Consider the following 19,840-nt stretch of genomic DNA (forward strand, 5'->3'; position numbering starts at 1 on the left):
ACCAGTGTTGCAAGGTATCTCAAAAGAATTTGTAGGCTTGAACCCATGTCCAAGTCAAGGGGCAAAGTTTATTGAAATGGTAATGCCGGATTGAAGCAGGCTAAGTTCCAAAGAACCAAGAGCAAGGAGAGAAATGCATCCCGTTCTTTAAGTCACTGAGATGCTCATTTTATGGCCCAGAGGTAAAACTGAGGAATGATCTATTAGCTATTGTCTCAGGAATTGGATTATCACTGACCAGCAGATTATGTACCTGACAGTCAGCAATATTTGTAGGATTATCCTAAAGCCAGAAGCCTTTAGAATCAGGCAGATTGTTAGAACAAACACACCCTAAATTCAGAGGGCCTCAGGATTACTAATATATCTTCTCTAAAGTTTAAAGGAATAAATATTATATTTCTCGGCCAGAAAACTTTAGAATCATTGACAGATTGTTAAAAAAGAAGCACTTTAAGATCAGGGGACCTCTTTACTACTATGCTTCCCCTAGAAACTGTATCCCATCACTTCCTTCCTTTTTTTCTTTCTTCCCTCCCTCCAATCTTCCTTCTTTTTTTCTTTCCTTTCTCCCTCTCCCTTTCTCTCCCTCCCTCCTTCCTCCATCTCTTCCTCTGTCCACATAAAGTAACATACACTTAACTACCCTTAACTATAGATGTTCTTAAAAGCCTAGCTTTTCTTTTTTGCACCTCTGAACACTCCCAAGAGTTCACTGGCTAGATATCTTTCTCAACGATCAGGTCTTAAACCAAAATCAATTTGATTTTAATCAGCCACCAATAAGTCCTAGGCCAAGCCCCATTTGGTCATTATTTGGGTCCTGATTGACTCATTTCGAATTTAAATTGCAGTCATTTCTACTTTGTCCAGAAACCCTAAGGATCTTCCTCTCACAGATTTATTCATTCATTGAGAATATTTTTGACTAGGTGAAAGAGGAGATTTTTTTGCCTCAGTTGCTACCTAGCCTTAATCACTGAATGAGTATTGTCTCAGTCAAACTGAGACTTATTGAAGACTTAGCTTAAAAAAGGTCAAAATCTCCATTCATCCAGAGCCATTTCTTGTTGTCTTGATCTTCATCTTGTCACCCAGATGGCTCTGTAGGGGAAAGGGAGGTGGGTGACTATGGAGGGCTGAAACTCTGTATGGTTGATTTAAACAAACTCATTGGAATTGATGACAATGGTTATCTAGTTTAGCATGGTGATTAATAGTTCTCTAGGTCAGTATGGTTGAATTAATCTTACAATAAATAATGGTTCCCTAGTGATATAATTATTGGCTTATGCTCATTATGATGAATAGATTTAATTGTATTTAAGTATTAAGAGTATTTAAGAGGCCAGAGTCAGACCTAGAGGGGAACTGGAATAGACTCAGGGAAGACAGAGGACTGGAAGCTGGCACAAGTTCCCAGACTCAGGGGACTTCAAGACAGACCATTGTGGTGATCCTCCTGCCTCCCCCACAGAAACCAAGACACATTCTGGAGGACCTCCAGAAAGCTGGCCCAGAGCCACAGGCAAGGAGACAGACTGTGAAGGAGACAATAAAGACTTTTGGACTTTTATCACCTGGCTATTCTCGTGGTTATTACTCTGCTGAAACTAAAATTGGTCCCAAGACCTTAAGAAAACCAACCAGAACTCTACAGGTGACCTTGCATAGACCTCTCCCACTAAAATCCAATTCATTTGCATATCATGGTATTACCCCCACATACACCTGATTTCATGGTCCTTTTGGAGGACTAAGGAAAACAACATTAATCAAATATTAAACCATAGTGCCCTGTGCCCTGGGTAGATACAGAAAAATGAAGGCAAGAATCACATTTGCAAAGGTTTAGACTGTGATTGGTGCCAGTGGAGAGATGTGCATAGGTCCTGCACTGATGAAATAATGAACCTATTAAAAAGTATTGAAAGAATAATTATTGTAATGCCTAAGTTTCCCTACCTTAGTTTCCCTGAATTATTATGCTATGCCCTGAATAAAATTGTTATAACCATCCCCATTCTTTATCCCATTAAACTCTGGCCACTCATATTCCAGTGAGTCATAAAACTCCAAGTAACTTATCTCAAATGCCTAAGTATTGCTCACTATCCTCTGCCCTAGACTCTCTGTCTCCTACTCCCAACTTTCTTGACCCCCAAACTGTGAGAACTAAATTATGATCCTTTCCATGAAATTATGGCTTGTTCACTCACCCAATGTTCTTCCCCTCTTTGCCTTGGCTTCTCCAATAGCTGTAGCCCTATAAAAGGCTCTGGAATTAATCACTCGAATTGAGCGATTATTGAATTGAGACAAGAGTCCAATTCAGATCTGGCTTTGGCTAGTCTAAATTCTCCACTATTAAAATATTAAAAACTAATCTCTGTTTCTCCAGCATTACAGTATCACCCTACAAATATTAATTACATGATTTTTCTACTGAATTATATAATCTCTGATTTGCAAGGACTTTCACAAGTCCCCTAGATCAGTTGCTATCTAAAGGATGAATGCTGTTAAGCACATCTAGACCAGTGGACATATAGTGTTTACTGAAGATATGAAGTGAGGAGATATTTTTGGAATCCTCCACTTTTCAGAGAGCTTTTCTTATATCAGGCCATGCTCTAAGTCTTTCTCCCATCCCTATTTCCACTTAACTGTTTGAGTACCTTTCCTCCCTCTGGCGTTAAGCAGAAGTAGTATTATCCCTCTTCCACATGCGTGCACTTCAAATACTTGATGCTATGGTTCTTCCAAGGATTCTCTCCTATTGATATTTAATTAATAGGTTTCCTGTTTCTTAATCAGAATCTCAAATATTAAACCAAGCAAGAAACATATAAAGCTTTGAATGAATTGTGAATAACTAGGCTTTTACTTAAATGTAGTCATTTGTCAGTGACTCCATCTATCGACCTATGGCTATAGACCGAGCATTTGATGAACCCTCAAACTCCAGCTTCTTGGAATAGAACTCACTATTTGACAAAAATTGCTGAGAAAACTGGAAAGTAATATGTCAGAAAATTAGTATAAACCTACATCTCACATCTCATAAGGCCAAAATGGATAGATGATTTAGTAGAGTGTTAAAATAAGCAAATTAGGAGAGCAAGAGATGTGTTGCCTAGCAGATCTTTAGAGAAGGAAGAAATTTATGACCAAAGAAGAAGTAACATTATGAAAGGAAAAATGGACAACTTTGATTACATTAATATAAAAATATAATTGCACAAATAAAACCAACAGAAATAAGATTAAAAGTGAAATATAAAGCTGGGAAAACATTTTTACAGTCAATATTTCTAATAAAGATCTCATCTCTAAAATATGCAAAGAACTATGTCAAATTTATAAGAATACAAGTCATTCCCCAATTTATAAATGATCAAAGGATATAAACAATTTTCAGATGATGAAATTAAAGCCATCTATAGTCACGTGAAAAAAATGCTCTAAATCACTATCCATTTGAGAAATACAAATTAAAACAACTTTGAGATACATCCCTCTCATATTGACTAAGATGACAAGAAAAGATAATGATAATGTTGGAGAGGATGTGGGAAAATAGGGGTCACTAATGAATTGTTGGTTCAACTATTCTGGAGAGCAATTTGGAAGTCTGTCCAAAGAGCTATAAAACTGGGCATACCCTTTGACCCAGCAGTCATTGCTGGGTCTGTATCCCAAGGTAATCATAAAGGAGAGAAAAGGACCCACATGTGCAAAAATGTTTGTAACAACTTTTTTTTTTTTTTTTTTTTTTGTGTGTGTGTGTGTGTGTGTGTGTGTGAGCAATACATTGGAAAATGAGTAGATGCCAATTCAATTGGGAAATGGCTCAACAAGTTTTGGTATATGAACCCTATTATTGTTTTATAAAAATGATGAATAAGCTGAATTTAGACAGAGCTGGGAAGTTTTACACAAGCTGATGCTTAGCAAAACAAGCAGAACCAAAATTACATTGTCTGTAATAACTACAAGAATGTACAATGATTAATTATGAAAGATTTTTCTTTCACAATGGTTCAGTGATCCAAAGCAATCCCAATGAACTTTGGATAAAGACATCATCTTCCTACAGAAAAAGAACCATAGAGACTTAATGTAAATCAACACCTTCTTTGTTCACTTCTTTTTTCTATTTATTTTCTCTCCTATGATTTTTCCCTTTTGTTCTTATTTTTCTCTCCCAACATGATTCATAAAGCAATGTGTATTAAAAATAAATAAAATAATAATTATAAAATAATCTGCCATCTCTGTTAATTTCTCTGACTAGAAAATGGAAATACCAATTAGTGAGCTGTTTCTTGATTCATGAAGTTTTTGTAATAATACAGTGAGAACATGAGCACAATTTTTTTAAAGCTATAAAGTATTTTACAATTATAGTTGCTCCTTCTATGGACCAAGTTTCTGAATTGACAGCTGGGACATTTCTATTTGCAAAATGAGCTTTGGGGGGAAAAGGGTTATGTTTCCGAGTCCAAAGTGAGATAAATACTCATCAAGCAGAAGCCTCTGGGACATGGTGGTATGGAATAGTATGTAGATGGAAAGAAACAAGAAGGAGGTGAAACTGGTAGATTTTCCAGGAGATTAAACAGTCTCCAAGTGATTTTCAAAGAACTAGTTCACTTCTGAAAATAGGTCTTCCACTATTCAGGCATCCACATATCTGAAATAAGCAGCATCTTACTGTGAAAATGATTTCTCATTCTCCAAATGCCCCTTGCTTTTAAAATAAAACTGCAAGAGAATTCCCAATGTGTCTATAGAGGTTAGTCATTGCCCACAAACTTATATTCATGATGTTCACAATAACAATAATCATCATTATTGTCTTCATCATCATTATCATCATCTTTGGCAGAATGATTGTTATTACTGTTCTGACTTTCATTGATCATGATGATGTTGTAATTTTTATCATAATAATTCTGATTATCATCCATTTTGATTGATGAAATTCAGATAGACAGGACAAGTCATTTTCCTGCTATTTTATTTGATATTCAATATTCTAAACATTGTTGCTAATATGAATAAAATAAATGTATTGATTTTTTTTTCTTTTTTCCCCCTTTTTTGATACCTGAAAATAAGTATTTGCACACGTAATTCTGCTATCTGGCACAAATCCAACAGCAGAGAGGTCAACAAGGAAATAAAAATGTCATCTACCTCTTCCTTTTCTCATATGAAATTTATGTCATTAATTAAATTCCTGTTATTTGGAAAGTTTTGCATTCCATGGAGGTTGAGTATTATGAATATTTGCTATTGCAATACTAATTAAAACTTGTATTTTAATGGATAAATATTATATCCAGATGTTTATAGGCAACAGTTATCTGTGATAAGGCTTTGGTCTCTGATCTGGCTTATTTGTTGAATTTTCAAGGCTATTTTCAGCCCTGAATTTCTAGCTCAAGGATGTGTCACTTTAGTTTATGACAGATAATAAGCTTCTGTTGTGTGATTCTAGCCTCCGGGCTGTGTCTTGCTGGTTGATCAGTAGGTGCTAAATTTTTGCAGCTGCTAGCCATGTGTTGTACAGTTTCTTCTATTTCTTTGCAAAATCTATATAGTGATGATCTGATCCTGACTTGTGATGTTTGTGATGGTGCTGATAAAAATAACAACAATTTAAAAATAGACATTTAAGTCTCATACAACCACAAAATCAGAAAAATAGAAGGAACTTCAATGACCATCTAGTATAGTGTTCTGGTTGGTTTTCTGGAGGTCTCTGGACCAGCCTGCATTTCAGCAAAGTAATCACCATAAGAATAGCCAGATATTAAAGTCCAAATTGTTTATTGTCTTCTTGCCTGGGGCCCAGTTAGTTTTCTTGAATGCCTTCCAGAGTCTTGGTTTCAGTGGAAAAGCAGGAGACCAGCCACCATGATGGTGTAAAATAGAGTGAATCTGTCACCTTGGCTCTGAGAGCTTGAGCTCCTACCTCTAGTCCTCTTGTCTTCTCCAAGTCTGTCTCTAAGCCTCTCAGTCCTCAGGAGAGTCACCAGGAGCCTGATCAAAGATGGAATCTCTCTGGCTGAGTTTCTCCCAGCTTATATATTCTATTTTAATTACATCATGGTAGGTGTGAAACTTGAAGAACTATATTAAGTACTAAGTACATGTACTGAACTAGAGAACTATTAATCACCATGTTATAATAGATAACCATTGTATTATCAACTCCACTGACTTAACACTTTGTAAGAATCCTTGTTTCAGGTACATAACTCTGGCCCATAATCTAGATCTTAAGAGAAAATTCTGGGAAAATGGCAGAGGTTAAAGATTCCAAGCTCTCCATATTTCCCCCATAAACAAGGTAAAATAATGCCTCAAGGTAAAATGTAGATTAGTAAAAATAAACAGGAATTGGGATAAAACAGTGGCCCTCCTTGGACAATCAGAGAAGATGCAAAAAAAGATGTCAGGTTGGAGGTTAGGCCTATGTAAAGTGTAAATACTTCCAGATTAGCTCTCCTGAAAGAGATCTGTGGGACTAGCTGATTGGGGAAGTACCCTTAGCCCCAGCCATAGGGATTTCCATCTCCCACAATGTGGAGTCAGGAATCCCAGAAGGAAAAAAGTGAAGGAACCTCTTCTGATAAGGGACACCAAGGGAAGATGTGCTGCCCAGATGTGGCCCTGAATGAGAAGGAAACGCACAAGCCTGATGAGTGCAGAAGCACTGGGGCAGTGATGCTGCTGCTGGCTGTGGGCACTTATAAGAGGCCAGCATTCTTGGTTTTAGTTCCAGGAGATAGATGAGAACTGAAGGAAGACATAAGGTCAGAGACATTATCCTTCAGGCCCCTTGAGAGTGGAGGCGATTATAATAATAAACTGCTATAAAAATAACAGGCAAAGGAGAAAGAACTGAACCCTAGAAGTTTACTGTGAGAAAAGAGAAGTGTGTGGTTAATTTTCAGAGAAAGCTTCTTCTGACCCAAAGAGTAATAGTAGATGGTCACTTTCACAAAAAATAATTCATAGAACTCAAGTTTTTTAAAAGTCAAATTACAGAGAGAGAGAGAGAGAGAGAGAGAGAGAGAGAGAGAGAGAGAGAGAGAGAGAGAGAGAGAGAGAGAGAGAGAGAGAGGTATTAAGAAAATACTTTTCTTAAATTAAAAAATAAAACAAGATTAAGAAAAGTAGGTTGAGAACGTTTTTTTCCATAATAGCTTTTAACTTTCAAAACATATGAAGCTTTCAACATTCACCCCTGCAAAACCATGTATGCCAAATTCCTGTTCTTCCTCTCCCTCCCATTTTCCCTCCCCTGGACAACAAGCAATCCAATATATGTTAAACATGAAATTCTTCTAAACGTATTTCCAAATTTATTTTGTTACACAAGAAAAATCAGATCAAAAAGGAAAAACAAAATGAGAAAGAAAAAAAAAAAACAAGCAAATAACAAAAAGGTGAAAATGCTATGTTGTGATCCATATTCAGTCCCCATAGTCCTCTTTCTGGATGCAGATGGCTGTCTCCATCCAAATCTATTAGAACTGGTTTGGATCACTTCATTGTTTAAAAGAGCAAAATCATCACATTTGACCATCACATAATCTTCTTGTTGCTGTGTACAATGATATCTTGCTTCTGCTCATTTCACTTAACATTAGTTAATATAAATCTCTCCAGGCCTCTCTGAAATCATCCTGCTGATTGTTTCTTACATAATCATAATATTCTATAACATTAATATACCATAACTTATTTATCTACTCTTCAGTTGATGAGCATCCATTCAGTTTCCAGTTTCTTGTACATAAAGGGCTGCCACAAACATTTTTGCACATGTGGGTCCTTTTCCCTCTTTTATGAGGAGATCAAGAATTTTAAGAAGAGTGTTGGTGGAGTTGTGAATCCTGCCATTCTGGAGAGCAATTTGGAACTATGCCCAAAAAGTTATCAAACTGTGCATACCTTTTGATCCAGCAGTGCTACTAGTGGGCTTATATCCCAAAGAAGTACTAAAGAGAGGAAAGAGACCTGTATGTGCCAAAATGTTTGTGGCAGCCCTTTTCATAGTGGCTAGAAACTGGAAAATGAATGGATGCCCATCCATTGGAGAATGGTTGGATAAATTATGGTATATGAAGGTTATGGAATATTATTGCTTTGTAAGAAATGACCAATAAGAGGAATGCAGAGAGGCTTGGAGAGACTTACATCAACTGATGCTGAGTGAAATGAGCAGAACCAGAAGATCATTATACACTTCAACAACAATACTGTATGAAGATGTATTCTGATGGAAGTGGAAATCTTCAACATAAAGAGGATCCAACTCACTTCCGGTTGATCAATGATGGACAGAAACAACTACACCCAGAGAAGGAATACTGGGAATTGAATATAAACTGTTAGCACTACTTTCTTTCTACCCAGATTACTTATGCCTTCAGAATCCAATTCTTAATGTGCAATAAGAAAAGTGGATTTATACACATATATTGTATCTAGGTTATACTGTAACACATGTAAAATGTATGGGATTGCCTGTCATCTAGGGGAGGGAGTAGAGGGAGGGAGGGGAAAATTTGGAAAAATGAATACAAGGGATAATGTTGTAAAAAAAAAATTAGTCATGCATATGTACTGTCAATTTTTTATATAATTATAAAATTAAAAAAAAAGAATTTTAAGAAGAAAATGACTCCTTAAAAAACTGAGTGGGGGCCATACATTTAGAACAGAAAGAAATCTTAAGAACTAACATTCAGTGTTTCACATTTAAAAATATGGAAGTTGAGACTCAGAACCCAAGTCTACACATGGGATCATTGGTACGAATAGGATTTAAGCCTTGTTGATTCCTGCCATAGGCTATTTGCTCGTGATATGTAGTCCAGTTTCTTGTTTTTCCCTCTATATATACAGCATCAAGGTTTTGAAGGGTATACAATTTAAGCCAGTAATGGTATCATAACAAAATTGCAGGAAGGAAGGAAGGAATGAACGAATAAAGGAAGTAATGAAGGAACAAAGCTAGGAACAAAAGAAGGAAGGAAGGAAGGAAGGAAGGAAGGAAGGAAGGAAGGAAGGAAGGAAGGAAGGAAGGAAGGAAGGAAGGAAGGAAGGAGGGAGGGAGGGAGGGAGGGAGGGAGGGAGGGAGGGAGGAAGGAAGGAAGGAAGGAAGGAAGGAAGGAAGGAAGGAAGGAAGGAAGGAGGGAGGGAGGGAGGGAGGGAGGGAGGGAGGGAGGGAGGGAGGGAAGGAAGGAAGGAAGGAAGGAAGGAAGGAAGGAAGGAAGGAAGGAAGGAAGAAAAGAGGGAAGGAAGGAGGGAGGGAAGGAAGGAAGGAAGAAAAGAGGGAAGGAAGGAAGGAAGATCATAGAAAGCAGAAAATGGAGGAAATTCAAAGAAAAAAAGAAAATCAGCAAGAAATGTTTATAAGTAACAAGTATTTGATTTACAGAGACTAAATGAGAAAGTCCCTTTCAAAGAACTCAGTTTTTAATTTACATTGATGAAATATAGAAAACTTTAGCTTTAGGGTGGATTGAATGGCCCAGAACTACAAAGTGTGCAGTAGTCATATGATTTCCAGGTTCAGTTCTGATAGCTTCCTGTTTCACCAGAAAGATAAATATTCATGAATTCCATCTCACTGAATATTGTAACCAATCAAATTGGTGGGATAATTTCAAGGTTATCGGAGGCTAAAGAAAGGGGGTGTTGGAAAGGTGAAAGGGTAAAAGAAAAGGAAGAGCAATTTAATGGAATTTTCACTGAATAGGATTAAGTGAATGTTTTTACTAAAATTGTCTTTAAAAACTGCTGCTACTGCTAATGATGTTGATTTAAAATTGCAAATAGAGCTATGATTTTAGCAACTTGGAACTTCTCTCCAATGATGTCCTACACTATCTCTGACCAGATTATGCAACACCTGTCTGCTCCTAAATTCATCATATGTCAGAGAATCAACAAGATTGGGTCTTTGGCATATGTTTCTTTTTTTTTTTTTTTTTTTTTAATTTTTTTTTATTATATATATATATATATATTTTATAATATTATCCCTTGTATTCATTTTTCCAAATTACCCCCCCTCCCTTATTCCCTCCCCCCGACGACAGGCAATACCATACATTTTACATGTGTTACAATATAGTCTAAGTACAATACATGTGTGTGAATATCATTTTCTTGTTGCACAATAAACATTAGAATCCGAAGGTACATGCAACCTGGGCAGACAGATATTAGTGCTAACAATTTTCATTCCCCTCCCAGTGTTTCTTCTCTGGGTGTATCTACCTCTGTCCATCATTGATCAACTGGAAGTGAGTTGGATCTTCTTTATGTTGAAGATTTCCACTTCCATCAGAATACATCCTCATACAGTATCGTTGTTGAAGTATACAGTGATCTTCTGGTTCTGCTCATTTCACTCAGCATCAGTTGATTTAAGTCTCTCCAACCCTCTCTGTATTCCTCCTGCTGGTCATTTCTTACTGAGCAATAATATTCCATAACTTTCATATACCACAATTTACCCAACCATTCTCCAACTGATGGACATCCATTCATCTTCCAGTTTCTAGCTACAACAAAAAGAGCTGCCACAAACATTTTGGCACATATATGTCTCTTTCCGCTCTTTAGTATTTCTTTGGGATATAATCCCAATAACAGCAATGCTGGGTCAAAGGGTATGCACAGTTTGATAACTTTTTGGGCATAATTCCAGATTGCTCTCCAGAATGGCTGGATTCTTTCACAACTCCACCAGCAATGTATTAGTGTCCCAATTTCCCCACATCCCCTCCAACATTTGTCATTATTTGTTCCTGTCATCTTAGCCAATCTGACAGGTGTGTAGTGGTATCTCAGAGTGGTCTTAATTTGCATTTCTCTGATCAGTAGTGATTTGGAACACTCTTTCATGTGAGTGGATATAGTTTCAATTTCTTCCTCTGAGAATTGTCTGTTCATATCCTTTGACCATTTATTAATTGGAGAATGGTTTGGTTTCTTATAAATTATGGTCAGTTCTCTATATATTTTGGAAATGAGACCTTTGTCAGAACCTTTGTTTTTAAAAATATTTTCCCAATTTGTTACTTCCCTTCTAATCTTGTTTGCATTAGTATTATTTGTACAGAAACTTTTTAGTTTGATGTAATCAAAATCTTCTATTTTGTGATCAATAATGATCTCTAGTTCTCCTCTGGTCATAAATTCCTTCCTCCTCCACAAGTCTGAGAGGTAGATTATCCTCTGTTCCTCTAATCTATTTATTATCTCCCTCTTTATGCCTAAATCATGGACCCATTTTGATCTTATCTTGGTATATGGTGTTAAGTGTGGATCCATATCTAATTTCTGCCATACTAATTTCCAGTTTTCCCAACAGTTTTTTCCGAATAATGAATTTTTATCCCTAATGTTGGAATCTTTGGGTTTGTCAAAGATTAGATTGCTATAGATGTACCCTTTTTTGTCCTTTGTATCTAATCTGTTCCACTGATCTACCGGTCTATTTCTTAGCCAATACCAAATGGTTTTGGTGACTGCTGCTATATAATATAGCTTTAGATCAGGTACACTTAGACCACCTTCCTCTGAGTTTTTTTCCATTAGTTCCCTTGCAATTCTTGACCTTTTATTCTTCCATATGAATTTTGTTGTTATTTTTTCTAGGTCATTGAAATAGTTTCTTGGGAGTCTGATTGGTATAGCACTAAATAAATAGATTAGTTTGGGGAGTATTGTCATCTTTATTATATTCGCTCGGCCTATCCAAGAGCACTGAATGTCTTTCCAATTATTTAAATCTGATTTTATTTTTGTGGCAAGTGTTTTGTAATTTTTCTCATATAATTCCTGACTTTTCTTTGGTAGATGGATTCCCAAATATTTTATACTATCAACATTTGTTTGGAATGGAATTTCTCTTTGTATCTCTTGCTGTTGCATTTTGTTAGTGATATATAAAAATTTGGCATATGTTTCTAATATTGTTTTGATGGGAGCAGGGTGTAAAGGCTCCACATTTCATAAGCTCAAATTATTTTTACTTATGATAGCATCCTTTACTCTAGTTCCTTATTTCATAATATTCTCTCAAGAGTTACTTCAATTAAGCATTCATACTTAGAAGATAAGTCACCTGAAAGAGATCTTAACTACTCCCAATAAGATTCCATGGGTAATAACACTTCTAGATATTTACCCCAAAGGAAGAGGGGAAAAAAAGATCTACATGTACAAAAATATAATAAAAGCTTTTTTTGTGGGAGAAAAGAATTGGAACTTTAGATTATTCCTCTCCATTGGAGGAGTAGCTGAATAAAATGTGGTACATGATTGTGATCGAATTTAGTGTTGTTCAGTTATTTTTGTGATCCAATTTGGAGTTTTCTTACTAAAGTCAATGAAGTATTTTGCCACTCCCTTCTCCAAATCATTTTACAATTGAGAAAATTAAGGTAAACAGGGTTAAGCAACTTATTATAAGGCTAGGAAGTGTCTGAGACTAGATTTTAACTCAGGAAAGTAAATCTTTCTGATTACAGACCAGGCATTCTATCCACCCACTATACCACCAAACTGCTCTACATACATTATAGAAAAGATTTATTGGAATCTATATAAGTTTCACCTGCTATTTATGATAGGAATGTTCATGAATAATGATATCTTTGTTATTATATGTTTCAGAGAAAACTTGGACAAATTTATTTGTGGATAGAGGAGAGTGTATTGAAAGAAATTGCTTCAATAGCGGAATTCTCCCCATATAATTGTCATTGTATCAGCTTTGGCATTAAATAATCATATTATGTTTTATGTATTTTCTTATTTCATTTCTTAGACACAGACTGGACTCAGGAGAGTTATTTAATTTCTTAATGTTTGAGGAAACTCTCTGAAACTACAAGTGGCAGAGAAGACATCACCCAGTATAGATAGATAGAAGAAAGTTGCTCATCTGGAATTTCCTTATATTCATGAAATTGCCAATCCAAACTCTGCAACATGACTTTTCTTTTGTCCATTGTATATTTTTGATGATCATTTGTTATTATTATTCTTTCATTCAGTCACATCTGACTCTTTGTGATGCCATGGATGTCAGGTCCTTCTATACCTGCATGACCTTCTAAAGTCCATCCAAGTACATGTTCCCTGTCTCTATAACACTACCTGTCTCTTACTCTGACATTCCCTTATCCTTTATTTCCCTCCATCAAGTTCTTTTCCAATAAGTTTTGTCTTCTTATTATATGGCCAAAATATTTAAGCTTTAGATTCAGTATTCGACCTTCTAATAAATAGCCTGAATTAATTTAAATATTGACCTCTCTGATCTCTGTAATATCCAAGAATTCTCCAATTTTCTCCAGTATCATAATCTGAAAGTATTGATTCTAAGGTGATCACCTTTCCTCAAGAGTCCAAATCTCAAAGTCATACATTACTACTGGAAAAAACAAAGCTTTAACTATATGAACATTTGTCATCAAGGTATCTCTCCTTTTTAATATGCTATCCAGATTGTCCATAGCTTTCCTTTCAAGGAGGAAATAATTTTATTTTCATGGCTGCTGTCAATTTCTGCAGGGGTCTTTAAGTCCACTAAAATAAAATCTGATACTGCTTCCATTTGTTTCTTCCTCTATTTCCCAGTAGGTGAAAGGATCGATTGTTCTGATTTTAAGTCTTTATTTAAATTTGGCTTCAAACCAGCTTTTACACCCTCCTTTTTTATTCTCTTCAATGGGCTTCTTAATTCTTCATTTTCTGCCATCAGAATGATATCATCTACATATCTAAGATTGTTGATCTTCTTTGCATTTCTTAATTATGGCTTTGATCCTTACAGCTTGCAATTTACAAGATGTACTCTGCATAGCAGTTAAATAAATAAGGTGACAATATATAGCTCTTTCATATCCCTTTTCTAATCTTAAGCCAATCAGTTCTTCAATGTGCTAATTGTTCTTTCTTGACCCCATATATGTTTTTCAGGAGAAAGTTAAGAGGATCTGGTACTCTCATCTCTGTGAACTTGAGGCATGTTATTATGATTGACATAGTCAAAGAGTTAGATGGAGTCATTGAAACACAAGTATATTTTTCCCTCTGAAACTTCTTTGCTTTTCCCATAGTCCAGCAAATGTTAGGAATTCAGTCTCTACTTTTGCTTCTTCTGAAAACAAGCCTGCACTTTTGATAACCCTTGTTTCACATATTGCTAAAGACCAATTTACAGAATTTTAAGTATAACTTTGCTGGTGTATGAAATGTGCACAATCGTTTAGTAATTTGAATATTCCTTGGCATCTTCCTTCTTTAGGATTGGGATATAAACTCATCTTTTCCAATACAGTGGATATAGCTGAGTTTTCCAAATTTGCTGAAATATTGAATGTGTCACTTTAAAAGCATCATCTTTTAGGATTTAGTAATAATTTAATTGGAATTCTAATATCTCCACTAGCCTTATTGTTCGCAGTCATTACTAAGGTCCATTTAGAATAGTTCAGAATTAAGCTGCTTTAATTGCATAGTATAATTTATTCTCCCCTTTTTCTATATTCTTCTAGACCTATTGTAATTCAGATGTTAGGTCAGTGGTCTTACCATTATAAAGATGTAAACCTTACATCTGTAGTGAGCTTTTTATTTATTATAATAACAAAAACTATCACTTTTGCAGGACTGACATTTCTCAGAGCTTTTTTTCTTCACAGTGGGCCTCTATTTTGAAAGTTGAGTCATTATGGTCATTTGATAGATAATGAGGATAATTGATGTTTACATATTGTGTTAAGGTTTATGCAATTTTGAAATCACATTATCACATTTGATCCTAACAACTCTGTGAGGTGGGTGTTATTAGGTGTCTGATTTTCATGTACTCTTCATTATAACACTCAACAATTTAACAATCATTTTTAGTATCTACTATATAATGGCACAATTTATTGTGACCTGAATAGAGAAAAACAAAAATGAATGTATCTTTTCTCGTGGACTTTATGCCTATTTTGGGATTGATCCAGGCATAATACATGCAGAAAATTCAATAAATAAAATATATATTATAGAGACATATTCTAGAGACATTCAATCACTAAAATAATCTGCAGATTCCAGAGATGTATCCTAAAAGGAGCTTCAAAAAAGTAATATTTATGGGAGAAAAATGTAAAGGGAGCACATTTGAGACATGGTATAAAGCCACGTGCAGAGATATGGAGATGAGAGACAGAATTTAGAGTGTCAAATATATACTCATCCAAGTTAATTAAAATGCAAATCCCTTGAGATAATGAATTATTTTATTTTTATATTTTTATCCCTAACACAGTGATCGTCATATAACAGATGTTTACTAGATGTTTATTGATTGATCATTGGTTTAAACTAGTTTCTGTGAAGGTGGTGATGGGATCATCAAGGTGAGGTTGAAATAGGAGGCTAAGGTTTGATCACGCTTTATGAAGGATATTGATAAAGTGGAGAATCTTCTTAGGAGCACACTCATGATGGTGGAAGACCACAATATTATGGCATAGCATAGGAAATCTGCTTAAAGGTAATAGAGAAGAGAAGACTCAGAGGGACAAAACAGCTGTCTTGCTATGTAGAAAATGAATCTGACCTGTGACCATCTGGCTCCAAATGGCAATACAGAGCTAAAGACTCAAACTGAGATCTTCTGGTAATGAAAAAAAGAATCACTTCACAGTGGCATTAAGGCAGCTAGGTGGTACAGTGGTTAGAGTGCAAGTTGTGAAGTCAGGAAGACTCAACTTCTTCATTTCAAATCTGGATTTAAACTTACTGGCCCTGGGCAATCCACTAAATCCATTTTGCCTCAGTTTCCTCATCTGTAAAAGGAAGTGAAGAAGGGAATGACAAAGCACTCTAGAGCCTTTTCCAAGACAATACAAATGGGTTCACCAAGATTTAGAAATGATTGGAAAATGACTTAACAACAACAAAGTGGGTATGTGTATGACATAACAACAACAACAAAAACAACTTGAATTGACTTCTTCAGGGGCTCTATGGTCTTCTCGTTGAAGGTCTTCAAAGAAAGGATTGATGATCCACTAATTGTGTAATAGATATATAATAGAAACAATTCCTTCTGTTCAGGACCAGGTAGAGCTATATGGCCTACTAAGTTCCTTCTAGTGCCAAGAGTCTGTCATTACAGCCACAATCATTTTGAAGCCCTGAGCTAATAAATGCTGATTCCCAGTAGAGCAAGATGTCAGTCTCTCATCACAAGGAAACTAGTGATTAATTCAAGTAGGTCAGGCCCCAATGTCAATAACCACAGTGTATTGAATGTCCTCACTGATTATTAAGCGTTCCTGGAATATAAGAACAATGTGAAGGCCTTAAGCACACAAGACCTGATAAAAAGTGAAATGAAAAAGCAATCTATTTTGAAAGTGGAAATCAAATTAGCATCACACAATGAATAATTAGTACTTCTTTCCATTGGGTTTTGTCAATAGGATTTATTTGCTCAATTTCTTGTAGTACAAACCAGGAAGAAATTTAATTCTTATCAAGTTCATGAAGCAGAGAAACTTTTGAGTAATGGAAAAGCCTAGAATTCCTCAAGAGAAATGTGACAGAAAACTCAGGAAGGGCAAAAGTGGTGAGATAGAGAAAAAGAGAAGTGACATTTTCCAGTTTCATCTCTGTTCTCAGCAATGGCTGTTTCCATGGTCGTTCTCAATAAACAGTACTCCAACTTTAAAGAAAATTCATCCCTTTCCATTAAAGTAGACTTAAATTGGAAGAAAAGGTCTGAGTCTTGTGTCATTAATGACTGAATTGAGAACCACATGATTTGGTCTTTTCTATCTCATGGAAGCTTTCCATTTACTCTGACTTCCCTCTGCCTATTAGAGTTTTTGTGACCCCAATCTATGATAGTGAATATTTGCTGCATTCTGATATAATGATAGAACCATTACTATTGGACTTGGTGTAATAGCCCTGAAGACACAAATCATTTTAATTTTGATAGAATGTTCAATATGTAATTAGCAAAATTCTGACAAGTAACCTAACTTTGGTCAACCTCCATTTCTTCAGTCATAATATGAATGAAACAATAGTAATATTTAAAAGGATGTTGTGAAGATAAAATTATATATGAGTTTATCCCCTTTTTTCCAAACTGAAGCCATGATAGAAATGTTAGTTATTATTATTTGTCCTAGGTCCACTATCAGTTGCTGTGTAACCCTTTGGCAAGCTGTTCATTTGCCAAAATTAGAATACTTAATCTTACTAGTCCTATTAGTATTCTCTGTGCCACAAACTATATTCCTCTCTCCAAATGAGATAATTTCTTGTGGCCCTAATCCTGATCCTAATGTGATAAATGGTATATGTTAATATAGAATGACCCTCTTGGAGGTGACAGGAAAGGAATACATAGTGAATTATGGTGACATGAGAAACAGAAGAGATCAATAAAAATTTACAAAACTGTTACAGGGTGAATAAATTGTAACTTTAATGACACAGAGGATTTCTAAATATTCCTGATGAAAAGTTCAAAGTGCATAAAAACTTTGAAGTTCAAAGACAGGAAGAAAGAAAAACATAAAAAGCAAACATGAATGAAAGAACATAAAGACCTAATCAGGTATAAACTGTCTACATTCACTGATGGGGAGATGACTTATATGTTCTCTCTGAACTCTATATTCTCAGGGGTCATAAAATAAATTCATTTAAATGAGTTCTGAGAGGGGTTCTGTTATGTTTTGCTTATCTTAAGAAAAATAGAGAGACAAAAAAAGAACATATTGAAGTATTTGGTAGAAAAGGGAAAAAGTTGGAAAAATATCTCATAGTCAAGATATGATAGCAGATAACTACACAAACAAGGAGAGAGTAGAATAGAGGGGAACTACTCACACTTGACCTTCCACTCTCATTAAAACAAATATTAAGACACACTTGAGTACAGAAATACATTGCACTTAATAGTGAAATAGAAAACAAATGAGAGAAAGAGAGGAAAAACAATGTGAGGGTCGATTAATGGATGGCTTAATATTAATCCAAACTCTAAGCATGTATGGGAAAAATATATATCTAAGGGTTTGCCCAAAAATTGGGGAATGGATAAACAAATCATTCTCTATAAATGTAATGGCATACTATTATTCTGAACTCTTTTCAAAATAATGATAAACCATGATTTCAGAAGAATTGATGATTAAACAGGATACCCACATCCTGATAAAGAAGTGAAAGAAACCAAATGAAATTTGAAGTGGATATCTTTCTTTCCCACATTTGGACATGGCTACACAATGGAAATTTATTTTGATTAACTATGACTACTTCTTATGGATTTTGCTTTTTTATATGCTCACTCAATATGAGGAGGAGGATTTGAGAGAGTGGGAGTGAGAAGAAAGATTTGATTTCATTAAAATAAATTACATTTTTGATTTTAAAAAAGTGATCCTCCAGTGAGTATAAGAATGGGGATGAAGGTTGATTATTAGTGTAGAATAATGGAAGAGGGACAATTGAGAAAGTTGAAAATTACACTGCTGTCAAATGAATGCTAAATGTCTTGAAAGATGACTTCCAGAATGAAAGTATAAAATCATTTATTAAGTTTTGACCATGTGCTAGTCACTTTATAAATATCACATTTGATCCTCACAGCAACTCTGGGAGGTAGGTGTAATATTATCCACATTTGGAAGCTAAGGAAACTAAGCAATGACCAACATATCACATCTTATAGTAAAATAAAGTCAAAATAGATACATGGTATGGCTATAAAAGGTGATCCTATAAGGAAAATAGGAGAGCATAGAACACTTTACCTATGAAGAAGGGAAGAATTTGTCATTAAATAGAAGATAAAGAACACTATGAAATGCAAGGCAAATAATTTTGATTACATTAGATTAAAAAAAATTTTGCACAAACAAAGCAAATGTAGTCAAAATTAGAAGGGAAGCAGAAAGTGAGGAAACAATTTTTATGGCCAGTGTTTCTGATAAAGGTCTTATTTCTAAAATATATAAAGAACTGAGCCAAGGCATCCCCCCACTTGATAAATTATCAAATGAATAGGCAGTTTTTAGATGAAAAAATTAAAACCATTTCTAGTAATATGAAATATAGTCATGAAAAATGCTCTAAATAGGTGCTGGTTGCAAATGCAAATAAAAATAATTTGAGGTACTATCTCACTCCTTATTAGATTGGCTTATAGACAGGAAAGGAAAATAAAAATGTTGGAGAAGATACAGGAAAATTTGAACACTAATACATTGTTGATGGATTTCTGAACTGATCTAACTAGACTAGAGAACAATTTGAAACTATGCCCAAAGAGCAAAAAAATAAAACAAATACCCTTTGATAGAACAATACCACTATATAACATATATGTCAAAAAGATCATTAAAAAGGGAAAAGGACCCACATGTTATAACAACTGCCTTTGTGGTGACAAAGAAAGAACTGAAAATTGAGGGGATGCCCATCAATTGGAGAATGGGTAAACTAATTGTGGTATATGAGTCTAATGGCATAAATTATTGTATAAGAAAAGATGAGCAGGTAGATTTCAACAAATTGAAAATCTGCAGAGACTTACATAAACTTATATTGGGTGAAATGAACAGAACCAGAATACTGCATACACAATAACAAAATTTGTGCTATGATCAGCTTTGATTAACTTATCACTTCTCACCAGTACAATGATCTAAGACAATTCTAAAAAACTCAGGAAATATGATATCCACATCCAGAGAAAGAACTGTCAAGT

Source organism: Sminthopsis crassicaudata, chromosome 2, assembly GCF_048593235.1.
Source record: "Sminthopsis crassicaudata isolate SCR6 chromosome 2, ASM4859323v1, whole genome shotgun sequence".
NCBI lineage: Eukaryota > Metazoa > Chordata > Mammalia > Dasyuromorphia > Dasyuridae > Sminthopsis > Sminthopsis crassicaudata.